This window comes from Somniosus microcephalus, unplaced genomic scaffold (assembly GCF_052327205.1).
Source record: "Somniosus microcephalus isolate GS21.2 unplaced genomic scaffold, FLI_Smic_1.0 scaffold302, whole genome shotgun sequence".
Taxonomy (NCBI): Eukaryota; Metazoa; Chordata; class Chondrichthyes; order Squaliformes; family Somniosidae; genus Somniosus; species Somniosus microcephalus.
The window spans coordinates 112501-127500 of NW_028225489.1; positions in this window are offsets into that span (position 1 = coordinate 112501).

The window sequence follows — 15000 nt, forward strand, 5'->3', positions numbered from 1 at the left end:
CGGACTCCCGTGTCCGATTTCGGTCAGGGAGGGCTGGTTGGAAAGCCCCGACGCTGGCGCACACTATATTATCGGCCTGGGCCCCGGCAAGTTCGGGAAAGTGTCGCAGTCCCGTTCCGGCGGCCGCCCCGTCGGTCAGCGGCAGCTTATCGCGGATAACTTCGGGACGGAAAGTCCGATCCGGTCGGGGTGAACTGCGACTGAACGGGGTGGCGGGGCCGCACAGACCAGTAGCGGGCTTGTGTAGCTGCCTCTTGGCCCGGCCGAGGTACAGCCGTTGGCTGGAGACCGCTTTCCGACTGCTGAGCCGGTGCCGCGGGGACCCACCTTGACGCGCCGGCTGTCCGAGCAAGCCAGGGGCAAGGGGCATCCAGTGGTACCAGAAGGGAGTCGGTCCGACACCGGGAAGTCGGGTGCCCGTCGCTCCGAATCGAGCCCGGGGTTTTCGTGCGTGTAACAGGGCGGGCGTTTGGACCCGGTTGTCCGGGAGCGGGTCCGCAACGGCGGGAGATTGCCTGGGTTTGGCCGGCCGGCAGTCGAACGCCTTTCGCTCCGGACTCCCGTGTCCGATTTCGGTCAGGGAGGGCTCGTTGGAAAGCCCCGGCGCTGGCGCACACTATATTATCGGCCTGGACCCCGGCAAGTTCGGGAAAGTGTCGCAGTCCCGTAGCGGCTGCCGCCCCGTCGGTCAGCGGCAGCTTATCGGGGATAACTTCGGGACGGAAAGTCCGATCCGGTTGGGGTGAACTGCGACTGAACGGGGTGGGGGGGCCGCACAGACCAGTAGCGGGCTTGTGCAGCTGCCGCTTGGCCCGGCCGAGGTACAGCCGTTGGCTGGAGACCGCTTTCCGACTGCTGAGCCGGAGCCGCGGGGGCCCACCTTGACGCGCCGGCTGTACTAGCAAGCCAGGGGCAAGGGGCATCCAGTGGTACCGGAACGGAGTCGGTCCGACACCGGGAAGCCGGGTGCCCGTCGCTCCGAATCGAGCCCGGTGTTTTCGTGCGTGTAACAGGGCGGGCGTTTGGACCCGGTTGTCCGGGAGCGGGTCCGCAACGGCGGGAGGTTGCCTGTGTTTGGCCGGCCGGCAGTCGAACGCCTTTGGCTCCGGACTCCCGTGTCCGATTTCGGTCAGGGAGGGCTCGTTGGAAAGCCCCGGCGCTGGCGCACACTATATTATCGGCCTGGACCCCGGCAAGTTCGGGAAAGTGTCGCAGTCCCGTAGCGGCTGCCGCCCCGTCGGTCAGCGGCAGCTTATCGGGGATAACTTCGGGACGGAAAGTCCGATCCGGTTGGGGTGAACTGCTACTGAACGGGGTGGGGGGGCCGCACAGACCAGTAGCGGGCTTGTGCAGCTGCCGCTTGGCCCGGCCGAGGTACAGCCGTTGGCTGGAGACCGCTTTCCGACTGCTGAGCCGGAGCCGCGGGGGCCCACCTTGACGCGCCGGCTGTCCTAGCAAGCCAGGGGCAAGGGGCATCCAGTGGTACCGGAACGGAGTCGGTCCGACACCGGGAAGCCGGGTGCCCGTCGCTCCGAATCGAGCCCGGTGTTTTCGTGCGTGTAACAGGGCGGGCGTTTGGACCCGGTTGTCCGGGAGCGGGTCCGCAACGGCGGGAGGTTGCCTGAGTTTGGCCGGCCGGCAGTCGAACGCCTTTGGCTCCGGACTCCCGTGTCCGATTTCGGTCAGGGAGGGCTCATTGGAAAGCCCCGGCGCTGGCGCACACTATATTATCGGCCTGGACCCCGGCAAGTTCGGGAAAGTGTCGCAGTCCCGTACCGGCTGCCGCCCCGTCGGTCAGCGGCAGCTTATCGGGGATAACTTCGGGAAGGAAAGTCCGATCCGGTCGGGGTCAACTGCCACTGAACGGGGTGGCGGGGCCGCACAGACCAGTAGCGGGCTTGTGTAGCTGCCCCTTTCCCCGGCCGAGGTACAGCCGTTGGCTGGAGACCGCTTTCCGACTGCTGAGCCGGAGCCGCGGGGGCCCACCTTGACGCGCCGGCTGTCCTAGCAAGCCAGGGGCAAGGGGCATCCAAGGGTACCGGAACGGAGTCGGTCCGACACCGGGAAGCCGGGTGCCCGTCGCTCCGAATCGAGCCCGGTGTTTTCGTGCGTGTAACGAGGCGGGCGTTTGGACCCGGTTGTCCTGGAGCGGGTCCGCAACGGCGGGGGATTGCCTGTGTTTGGCCGGCCGGCAGTCGAACGCCTATCGCTCTGGACTCCCGTGTCCGATTTCGGTCAGGGAGGGCTCGTTGGAAAGCCCCGGCGCTGGCGCACACTATATTATCGGCCTGGACCCCGGCAAGTTCGGCAAAGTGTCGCCATCCCGCAGCGGCTGACGGGCCGCCGGTGAGCGGCAGCTTATCGGGCATAACTTCGGGAGGGAAAGTCCGATCCGGTCCGGATCAACGGCAGCCGAACGGGGTGGCGGGCCCGCACAGACCAGTGCCTGGCTTGTGTAGCTGCCCCTTTCCCCGGCCGAGGTACAGCCGTTGGCTGGAGACCACTTTCCGACCACTGAGACGGCGGGGCGGGGGGCGGCCTGCACGCGCCGGCTGCCAGAGCAAGCCAGGGGCAAGGGGCATCCAACGGTATCTGAACGGAGTCGGTCCGACACCGGGAAGCCGGGTGCCCGTCGCTCCGAATCGAGCCTGGGGTATACGTGTGTTTAACAAGGCGGGCGTTTGGACCCGGTTGCCCGGCACCAGTCGAACGCCTGTCGCTCCCGACTCCCGTGTCCGATTTCGTTCGGGGATGGCTCGTTGGAAAGCCCCGACGCTGGCGCACACTATATTATCGGCCTGGACCCCGGCAAGTTCGGGAAAGTGTCGCCGTCCCGCAGCGGCTGACGGGCCGTCGGTCAGCGGCAGCTTATCGGGGATAACTTCGGGAAGGAAAGTCCGATCCGGTCGGGGACAACGGCAGCTGAACGGGGTGGCGGGGCCGCACAGAGCAGTGCCTCGCTTGTGTAGCTGCCTCTTTCCGCGGCCGAGGTACAGCCGTTGGCTGGAGACCGCTTTCCGACCACTGAGACGGCGGGGCAGGGGGCGGCCTGCACGCGCCGGCTGCCAGAGCAAGCCAGGGGCAAGGGGCATCCAGCGGTATCTGAACGGAGTCGGTCCGACACCGAGAAGCCGGGTGCCCGTCGCTCCGAAGCGAGACCGGGGTTTTTCGTGTGTAACGTGGCGGGCCTTTGGACCCGGTTGGCCGGGCGGCAGTGGAACACACACAGACACTCGCATACACTGAGAGAGACAGAGAGAAGATAGAGATACACAGAGTGAGAAAGACAAAGTCAACTCAGTAACTGAAATGTGAAAACTGACAACTGGGAAACCAAAAGTCAGAGTGGCAAATGATGAACCAAGGTGGCAAATGATTAACTGAAAACTTGTCATTCACATTTGGGACGGAATTCAGGATGGGAATGTATTCGGCCGCCTTACCGGGGCTTGGGGGTGCTGCTTTCCCGCTTGTGGAACCGAGTTGGGGTCGTCAAATGGCCTGGTGCATTGTTTGAAACACTGGTTAATGAGTTGTCAAGGTCGGAAATCATAGAACATAAGAGCAGCTCATTAACTGAAATTTTGAACATCGACAACTGGTTAACCAAAAGCCAGAGCGACAAATGATTAACCAAGGAGGCAACTCATTAACTGAATTTCGAACATCGACAACTGGCTAACCAAATGTCAGAGCGACAAATGATTAACCAAGGAGGCAACTCATTAACTGAATTTCGAACATCGACAACTGGTTAACCAAGAGTCAGAGCGACAAATGATTAACCAAGGAGGCAACTCATTAACTGAATTTCGAACATCGACAACTGGGTAACCAAAAGACACAGGGACAAATGAGTAACCAAAGGGCCAACTCATTAACTGAAATTTCAAAGAGGCTACTCATTAACTGAAATTTGAACATCGACAACTGGGTAACCAAATGTCAGAGCGACAAATGATTAACCAAGCAGGCAACTGATTAACTGAAAACTTGTCATTCACATTTGGGACGGAATTCACGATGGGAATGTATTCGGCCCCCTTACCGGGCCTTGGGGTGCTGCTTTCCCGCTTGTGGAACCGAGTTGGGGTCGTCAAATGGCCTGGTGCATTGTTTGAAACACTGGTTAATGAGTTGTCAAGGTCGGAAATCATAGAACATAAGAGCAGCTCATTAACTGAAATTTTGAACATCGACAACTGGTTAACCAAAAGCCAGAGCGACAAATGATTAACCAAGGAGGCAACTCATTAACTGAATTTCGAACATCGACAACTGGTTAACCAAAAGACACAGGGACAAATGAGTAACCAAAGGGCCAACTCATTAACTGAAATTTCAAAGAGGCAACTCATTAACTGAAATTTTGAACATCGACAACTGGTTAACCAAAAGCCAGAGCGACAAATGATTAACCAAGGAGGCAACTCATTAACTGAATTTCGAACATCGACAACTGGGTAACCAAGAGTCAGAGCGACAAATGATTAACCAAGGAGGCAACTCATTAACTGAATTTCGAACATCGACAACTGGTTAACCAAAAGACACAGGGACAAATGAGTAACCAAAGGGCCAACTCATTAACTGAAATTTCAAAGAGGCAACTCATTAACTGAAATTTTGAACATCGACAACTGGTTAACCAAAAGCCAGAGCGACAAATGATTAACCAAGGAGGCAACTCATTAACTGAATTTCGAACATCGACAACTGGTTAACCAAAAGCCAGAGCGACAAATGATTAACCAAGGAGGCAACTCAGTAACTGAATTTCGAACATCGACAACTGGGTAACCAAAAGACACAGGGACAAATGAGTAACCAAAGGGCCAACTCATTAACTGAAATTTCAAAGAGGCAACTCATTAACTGAAATTTTGAACATCGACAACTGGTTAACCAAATGTCAGAGCGACAAATGAGTAACCAAGCAGGCAACTGATTAAATGAAAACTTGTCATTCACATTTGGGACGGAATTCACGATGGGAATGTATTCGGCCCCCTTACCGGGCCTTGGGGTGCTGCTTTCCCGCTTGTGGAACCGAGTTGGGGTCGTCAAATGGCCTGGTGCATTGTTTGAAACACTGGTTAATGAGTTGTCAAGGTCGGAAATCATAGAACATAAGAGCAGCTCATTAACTGAAATTTTGAACATCGACAACTGGTTAACCAAAAGCCAGAGCGACAAATGATTAACCAAGGAGGCAACTCATTAACTGAATTTCGAACATCGACAACTGGCTAACCAAAAGACACAGGGACAAATGAGTAACCAAAGGGCCAACTCATTAACTGAAATTTCAAAGAGGCAACTCATTAACTGAAATTTTGAACATCGACAACTAGTTAACCAAAAGCCAGAGCGACAAATGATTAACCAAGGAGGCAACTCATTAACTGAATTTCGAACATCGAAAACTGGCTAACCAAATGTCAGAGCGACAAATGATTAACCAAGGAGGCAACTCAGTAACTGAATTTCGAACATCGACAACTGGTTAACCAAGAGTCAGAGCGACAAATGATTAACCAAGGAGGCAACTCATTAACTGAATTTCGAACATCGACAACTGGGTAACCAAAAGACACAGGGACAAATGAGTAACCAAAGGGCCAACTCATTAACTGAAATTTCAAAGAGGCTACTCATTAACTGAAATTTGAACATCGACAACTGGGTAACCAAATGTCAGAGCGACAAATGATTAACCAAGCAGGCAACTGATTAACTGAAAACTTGTCATTCACATTTGGGACGGAATTCACGATGGGAATGTATTCGGCCCCCTTACCGGGCCTTGGGGTGCTGCTTTCCCGCTTGTGGAACCGAGTTGGGGTCGTCAAATGGCCTGGTGCATTGTTTGAAACACTGGTTAATGAGTTGTCAAGGTCGGAAATCATAGAACATAAGAGCAGCTCATTAACTGAAATTTTGAACATCGACAACTGGTTAACCAAAAGCCAGAGCGACAAATGATTAACCAAGGAGGCAACTCATTAACTGAATTTCGAACATCGACAACTGGTTAACCAAAAGACACAGGGACAAATGAGTAACCAAAGGGCCAACTCATTAACTGAAATTTCAAAGAGGCAACTCATTAACTGAAATTTTGAACATCGACAACTGGTTAACCAAAAGCCAGAGCGACAAATGATTAACCAAGGAGGCAACTCATTAACTGAATTTCGAACATCGACAACTGGGTAACCAAGAGTCAGAGCGACAAATGATTAACCAAGGAGGCAACTCATTAACTGAATTTCGAACATCGACAACTGGTTAACCAAAAGACACAGGGACAAATGAGTAACCAAAGGGCCAACTCATTAACTGAAATTTCAAAGAGGCAACTCATTAACTGAAATTTTGAACATCGACAACTGGTTAACCAAAAGCCAGAGCGACAAATGATTAACCAAGGAGGCAACTCATTAACTGAATTTCGAACATCGACAACTGGTTAACCAAAAGCCAGAGCGACAAATGATTAACCAAGGAGGCAACTCAGTAACTGAATTTCGAACATCGACAACTGGGTAACCAAAAGACACAGGGACAAATGAGTAACCAAAGGGCCAACTCATTAACTGAAATTTCAAAGAGGCAACTCATTAACTGAAATTTTGAACATCGACAACTGGTTAACCAAATGTCAGAGCGACAAATGAGTAACCAAGCAGGCAACTGATTAAATGAAAACTTGTCATTCACATTTGGGACGGAATTCACGATGGGAATGTATTCGGCCCCCTTACCGGGCCTTGGGGTGCTGCTTTCCCGCTTGTGGAACCGAGTTGGGGTCGTCAAATGGCCTGGTGCATTGTTTGAAACACTGGTTAATGAGTTGTCAAGGTCGGAAATCATAGAACATAAGAGCAGCTCATTAACTGAAATTTTGAACATCGACAACTGGTTAACCAAAAGCCAGAGCGACAAATGATTAACCAAGGAGGCAACTCATTAACTGAATTTCGAACATCGACAACTGGCTAACCAAAAGACACAGGGACAAATGAGTAACCAAAGGGCCAACTCATTAACTGAAATTTCAAAGAGGCAACTCATTAACTGAAATTTTGAACATCGACAACTAGTTAACCAAAAGCCAGAGCGACAAATGATTAACCAAGGAGGCAACTCATTAACTGAATTTCGAACATCGACAACTGGTTAACCAAGAGTCAGAGCGACAAATGATTAACCAAGGAGGCAACTCATTAACTGAATTTCGAACATCGACAACTGGGTAACCAAAAGACACAGGGACAAATGAGTAACCAAAGGGCCAACTCATTAACTGAAATTTCAAAGAGGCTACTCATTAACTGAAATTTGAACATCGACAACTGGGTAACCAAATGTCAGAGCGACAAATGATTAACCAAGCAGGCAACTGATTAACTGAAAACTTGTCATTCACATTTGGGACGGAATTCACGATGGGAATGTATTCGGCCCCCTTACCGGGCCTTGGGGTGCTGCTTTCCCGCTTGTGGAACCGAGTTGGGGTCGTCAAATGGCCTGGTGCATTGTTTGAAACACTGGTTAATGAGTTGTCAAGGTCGGAAATCATAGAACATAAGAGCAGCTCATTAACTGAAATTTTGAACATCGACAACTGGTTAACCAAAAGCCAGAGCGACAAATGATTAACCAAGGAGGCAACTCATTAACTGAATTTCGAACATCGACAACTGGTTAACCAAAAGACACAGGGACAAATGAGTAACCAAAGGGCCAACTCATTAACTGAAATTTCAAAGAGGCAACTCATTAACTGAAATTTTGAACATCGACAACTGGTTAACCAAAAGCCAGAGCGACAAATGATTAACCAAGGAGGCAACTCATTAACTGAATTTCGAACATCGACAACTGGGTAACCAAGAGTCAGAGCGACAAATGATTAACCAAGGAGGCAACTCATTAACTGAATTTCGAACATCGACAACTGGTTAACCAAAAGACACAGGGACAAATGAGTAACCAAAGGGCCAACTCATTAACTGAAATTTCAAAGAGGCAACTCATTAACTGAAATTTTGAACATCGACAACTGGTTAACCAAAAGCCAGAGCGACAAATGATTAACCAAGGAGGCAACTCATTAACTGAATTTCGAACATCGACAACTGGTTAACCAAAAGCCAGAGCGACAAATGATTAACCAAGGAGGCAACTCAGTAACTGAATTTCGAACATCGACAACTGGGTAACCAAAAGACACAGGGACAAATGAGTAACCAAAGGGCCAACTCATTAACTGAAATTTCAAAGAGGCAACTCATTAACTGAAATTTTGAACATCGACAACTGGTTAACCAAATGTCAGAGCGACAAATGAGTAACCAAGCAGGCAACTGATTAAATGAAAACTTGTCATTCACATTTGGGACGGAATTCACGATGGGAATGTATTCGGCCCCCTTACCGGGCCTTGGGGTGCTGCTTTCCCGCTTGTGGAACCGAGTTGGGGTCGTCAAATGGCCTGGTGCATTGTTTGAAACACTGGTTAATGAGTTGTCAAGGTCGGAAATCATAGAACATAAGAGCAGCTCATTAACTGAAATTTTGAACATCGACAACTGGTTAACCAAAAGCCAGAGCGACAAATGATTAACCAAGTAGGCAACTCATTAACTGAATTTCGAACATCGACAACTGGCTAACCAAAAGACACAGGGACAAATGAGTAACCAAAGGGCCAACTCATTAACTGAAATTTCAAAGAGGCAACTCATTAACTGAAATTTTGAACATCGACAACTAGTTAACCAAAAGCCAGAGCGACAAATGATTAACCAAGGAGGCAACTCATTAACTGAATTTCGAACATCGAAAACTGGCTAACCAAATGTCAGAGCGACAAATGATTAACCAAGGAGGCAACTCAGTAACTGAATTTCGAACATCGACAACTGGTTAACCAAGAGTCAGAGCGACAAATGATTAACCAAGGAGGCAACTCATTAACTGAATTTCGAACATCGACAACTGGGTAACCAAAAGACACAGGGACAAATGAGTAACCAAAGGGCCAACTCATTAACTGAAATTTCAAAGAGGCTACTCATTAACTGAAATTTGAACATCGACAACTGGGTAACCAAATGTCAGAGCGACAAATGATTAACCAAGCAGGCAACTGATTAACTGAAAACTTGTCATTCACATTTGGGACGGAATTCACGATGGGAATGTATTCGGCCCCCTTACCGGGCCTTGGGGTGCTGCTTTCCCGCTTGTGGAACCGAGTTGGGGTCGTCAAATGGCCTGGTGCATTGTTTGAAACACTGGTTAATGAGTTGTCAAGGTCGGAAATCATAGAACATAAGAGCAGCTCATTAACTGAAATTTTGAACATCGACAACTGGTTAACCAAAAGCCAGAGCGACAAATGATTAACCAAGGAGGCAACTCATTAACTGAATTTCGAACATCGACAACTGGTTAACCAAAAGACACAGGGACAAATGAGTAACCAAAGGGCCAACTCATTAACTGAAATTTCAAAGAGGCAACTCATTAACTGAAATTTTGAACATCGACAACTGGTTAACCAAAAGCCAGAGCGACAAATGATTAACCAAGGAGGCAACTCATTAACTGAATTTCGAACATCGACAACTGGGTAACCAAGAGTCAGAGCGACAAATGATTAACCAAGGAGGCAACTCATTAACTGAATTTCGAACATCGACAACTGGTTAACCAAAAGACACAGGGACAAATGAGTAACCAAAGGGCCAACTCATTAACTGAAATTTCAAAGAGGCAACTCATTAACTGAAATTTTGAACATCGACAACTGGTTAACCAAAAGCCAGAGCGACAAATGATTAACCAAGGAGGCAACTCATTAACTGAATTTCGAACATCGACAACTGGTTAACCAAAAGCCAGAGCGACAAATGATTAACCAAGGAGGCAACTCAGTAACTGAATTTCGAACATCGACAACTGGGTAACCAAAAGACACAGGGACAAATGAGTAACCAAAGGGCCAACTCATTAACTGAAATTTCAAAGAGGCAACTCATTAACTGAAATTTTGAACATCGACAACTGGTTAACCAAATGTCAGAGCGACAAATGAGTAACCAAGCAGGCAACTGATTAAATGAAAACTTGTCATTCACATTTGGGACGGAATTCACGATGGGAATGTATTCGGCCCCCTTACCGGGCCTTGGGGTGCTGCTTTCCCGCTTGTGGAACCGAGTTGGGGTCGTCAAATGGCCTGGTGCATTGTTTGAAACACTGGTTAATGAGTTGTCAAGGTCGGAAATCATAGAACATAAGAGCAGCTCATTAACTGAAATTTTGAACATCGACAACTGGTTAACCAAAAGCCAGAGCGACAAATGATTAACCAAGGAGGCAACTCATTAACTGAATTTCGAACATCGACAACTGGCTAACCAAAAGACACAGGGACAAATGAGTAACCAAAGGGCCAACTCATTAACTGAAATTTCAAAGAGGCAACTCATTAACTGAAATTTTGAACATCGACAACTAGTTAACCAAAAGCCAGAGCGACAAATGATTAACCAAGGAGGCAACTCATTAACTGAATTTCGAACATCGAAAACTGGCTAACCAAATGTCAGAGCGACAAATGATTAACCAAGGAGGCAACTCAGTAACTGAATTTCGAACATCGACAACTGGTTAACCAAGAGTCAGAGCGACAAATGATTAACCAAGGAGGCAACTCATTAACTGAATTTCGAACATCGACAACTGGGTAACCAAAAGACACAGGGACAAATGAGTAACCAAAGGGCCAACTCATTAACTGAAATTTCAAAGAGGCTACTCATTAACTGAAATTTGAACATCGACAACTGGTTAACCAAATGTCAGAGCGACAAATGAGTAACCAAGCAGGCAACTGATTAACTGAAAACTTGTCATTCACATTTGGGACGGAATTCACGATGGGAATGTATTCGGCCCCCTTACCGGGCCTTGGGGTGCTGCTTTCCCGCTTGTGGAACCGAGTTGGGGTCGTCAAATGGCCTGGTGCATTGTTTGAAACACTGGTTAATGAGTTGTCAAGGTCGGAAATCATAGAACATAAGAGCAGCTCATTAACTGAAATTTTGAACATCGACAACTGGTTAACCAAAAGCCAGAGCGACAAATGATTAACCAAGGAGGCAACTCATTAACTGAATTTCGAACATCGACAACTGGTTAACCAAATGTCAGAGCGACAAATGATTAACCAAGGAGGCAACTCAGTAACTGAATTTCGAACATCGACAACTGGGAAACCAAGAGTCAGGGCGACAAATGATTAACCAAGGAGGCAACTCATTAACTGAATTTCGAACATCGACAACTGGGTAACCAAAAGACACAGGGACAAATGAGTAACCAAAGGGCCAACTCATTAACTGAAATTTCAAAGAGGCTACTCATTAACTGAAATTTGAACATCGACAACTGGTTAACCAAATGTCAGAGCGACAAATGAGTAACCAAGCAGGCAACTGATTAACTGAAAACTTGTCATTCACATTAGGGACGGAATTCACGATGGGAATGTATTCGGCCCCCTTACCGGGCCTTGGGGTGCTGCTTTCCCGCTTGTGGAACCGAGTTGGGGTCGTCAAATGGCCTGGTGCATTGTTTGAAACACTGGTTAATGAGTTGTCAAGGTCGGAAATCATAGAACATAAGAGCAGCTCATTAACTGAAATTTTGAACATCGACAACTGGATAACCAAAAGCCAGAGCGACAAATGATTAACCAAGGAGGCAACTCATTAACTGAATTTCGAACATCGACAACTGGTTAACCAAATGTCAGAGCGACAAATGATTAACCAAGGAGGCAACTCATTAACTGAATTTCGAACATCGACAACTGGGTAACCAAAAGACACAGGGACAAATGAGTAACCAAAGGGCCAACTCATTAACTGAAATTTCAAAGAGGCAACTCATTAACTGAAATTTTGAACATCGACAACTGGTTAACCAAAAGCCAGAGCGACAAATGATTAACCAAGGAGGCAACTCAGTAACTGAATTTCGAACATCGACAACTGGTTAACCAAATGTCAGAGCGACAAATGATTAACCAAGGAGGCAACTCATTAACTGAATTTCGAACATCGACAACTGGGTAACCAAAAGACACAGGGACAAATGAGTAACCAAAGGGCCAACTCATTAACTGAAATTTCAAAGAGGCAACTCATTAACTGAAATTTTGAACATCGACAACTGGTTAACCAAATGTCAGAGCGACAAATGAGTAACCAAGCAGGCAACTGATTAACTGAAAACTTGTCATTCACATTTGGGACGGAATTCACGATGGGAATGTATTCGGCCCCCTTACCGGGCCTTGGGGTGCTGCTTTCCCGCTTGTGGAACCGAGTTGGGGTCGTCAAATGGCCTGGTGCATTGTTTGAAACACTGGTTAATGAGTTGTCAAGGTAGGAAATCATAGAACATAAGAGCAGCTCATTAACTGAAATTTTGAACATCGACAACTGGTTAACCAAAAGCCAGAGCGACAAATGATTAACCAAGGAGGCAACTCATTAACTGAATTTCGAACATCGACAACTGGTTAACCAAAAGACACAGGGACAAATGAGTAACCAAAGGGCCAACTCATTAACTGAAATTTCAAAGAGGCAACTCATTAACTGAAATTTTGAACATCGACAACTGGTTAACCAAAAGCCAGAGCGACAAATGATTAACCAAGGAGGCAACTCAGTAACTGAATTTCGAACATCGACAACTGGTTAACCAAGAGTCAGAGCGACAAATGATTAACCAAGGAGGCAACTCATTAACTGAATTTCGAACATCGACAACTGGGTAACCAAAAGACACAGGGACAAATGAGTAACCAAAGGGCCAACTCATTAACTGAAATTTCAAAGAGGCTACTCATTAACTGAAATTTGAACATCGACAACTGGTTAACCAAATGTCAGAGCGACAAATGAGTAACCAAGCAGGCAACTGATTAACTGAAAACTTGTCATTCACATTTGGGACGGAATTCACGATGGGAATGTATTCGGCCCCCTTACCGGGCCTTGGGGTGCTGCTTTCCCGCTTGTGGAACCGAGTTGGGGTCGTCAAATGGCCTGGTGCATTGTTTGAAACACTGGTTAATGAGTTGTCAAGGTAGGAAATCATAGAACATAAGAGCAGCTCATTAACTGAAATTTTGAACATCGACAACTGGTTAACCAAGAGTCAGAGCGACAAATGATTAACCAAGGAGGCAACTCATTAACTGAATTTCGAACATCGACAACTGGTTAACCAAAAGACACAGGGACAAATGAGTAACCAAAGGGCCAACTCATTAACTGAAATTTCAAAGAGGCAACTCATTAACTGTAATTTTGAACATCGACAACTGGTTAACCAAAAGCCAGAGCGACAAATGAGTAACCAAGGAGGCAACTCATTAACTGAATTTCGAACATCGACAACTGGGTAACCAAAAGACACAGGGACAAATGAGTAACCAAAGGGCCAACTCATTAACTGAAATTTCAAAGAGGCAACTCATTAACTGAATTTCGAACATCGACAACTGGTTAACCAAATGTCAGAGCGACAAATGATTAACCAAGCAGGCAACTGATGAACTGAAATTTTAAAATTGACAACTGGATAACCAAAAGTGGGAACTCATGCTTCGGACGGGCTTACATACGGCAGGCTGACGCCCGGCAGAGGCCCGGGCTTCGCCTCCCTTGCGTAAGCGACCGTCTCCGAATCGATTAAAGGCGTAAAATCGGAGTTCAGAGCGGGAAAATTTTTTCCCGAAAACGGCCGGAAACAAAAAATGTCTCCTTTTCCGCCGAGCAGGGTGGCATTCGAACGGGCACGGGAAGCCGCGTCTAACGGTGTAAAAACGGCTTGGCTCCGACGCGGGAGTGCGGAGATATGGCCGTTCAAAGTTGTACTGGAAGTCCGGAAGGAGAAAAATTTGACTGCCTGTAGCCGAAAAAAGTTCCAGCGGTCGGTCACAAAAGTCAAATCCGTCCCGCTGATTTGACACTTGTCATTTCTGGCAGGGGGGATTGGCGGGGTACCTGGAGAATGGTAGGAGGTGGTTTTTCGAGACTTTATCTGTTTTCCAGATTACTGTCTAGGGCCTCCAGGTCTGCAGAGACCGACCCGGGCTGCCGTCCAACCGACTTTTAACCCTTTTTGGGTGGAAATTTATTTCCATTTTTAACCAATTTTCGGGTTTTTGGTCGGGCTTAAAAACGGCAGCCTGACGCCCGGCAGAGGCCGGGGCTTCGGCTCCCTTGCGTAAGGGACCGTATACGAAACGATTAAAGCCGAAAAATCCGAGTTCAGAGCGGGAATTTTTTTTCCCGAAATCGGCCGAAAAATAAAAAAATTCTCCTTTTCCGCCGAGCAGGGCGGCATTCGAACGGGCACGGGAAGCCGCGTCTAACGGTGTAAAAACGGCTTGGCTCCGACGCGGGAGTGCGGAGATATGGCCGTTCAAAGTTGTACTGGAAGTCCGGAAGGAGAAAAATTTGACTGCCTGTAGCCGAAAAAAGTTCCAGCGGTCGGTCACAAAAGTCAAATCCGTCCCGCTGATTTGACACTTGTCATTTCTGGCAGGGGGGATTGGCGGGGTACCTGGAGAATGGTAGGAGGTGGTTTCTCGAGACTTTGTCTGTTTTCCAGATTACTGTCTAGGGCCTCCAGGTCTGCAGAGACCGACCAGGGCTGCCGTCCAACCGACTTTTAACCCTTTTTGGGTGGAAATTTATTTCCATTTTTAACCAATTTTCGGGTTTTTGGTCGGGCTTAAAAAACGGCAGCCTGACGCCTGGCAGAGGCCGGGGCTTCGGCTCCCCTTGCGTAAGGGACCGTATTCGACCCGATTAAGCCCCGAAAATGGATCCAAATGTCGGCCGACCAAGTAAGCTTGCTGGGGAGAGAGACTAAGTGCCGGGCTGGGCACCTCATTAACCA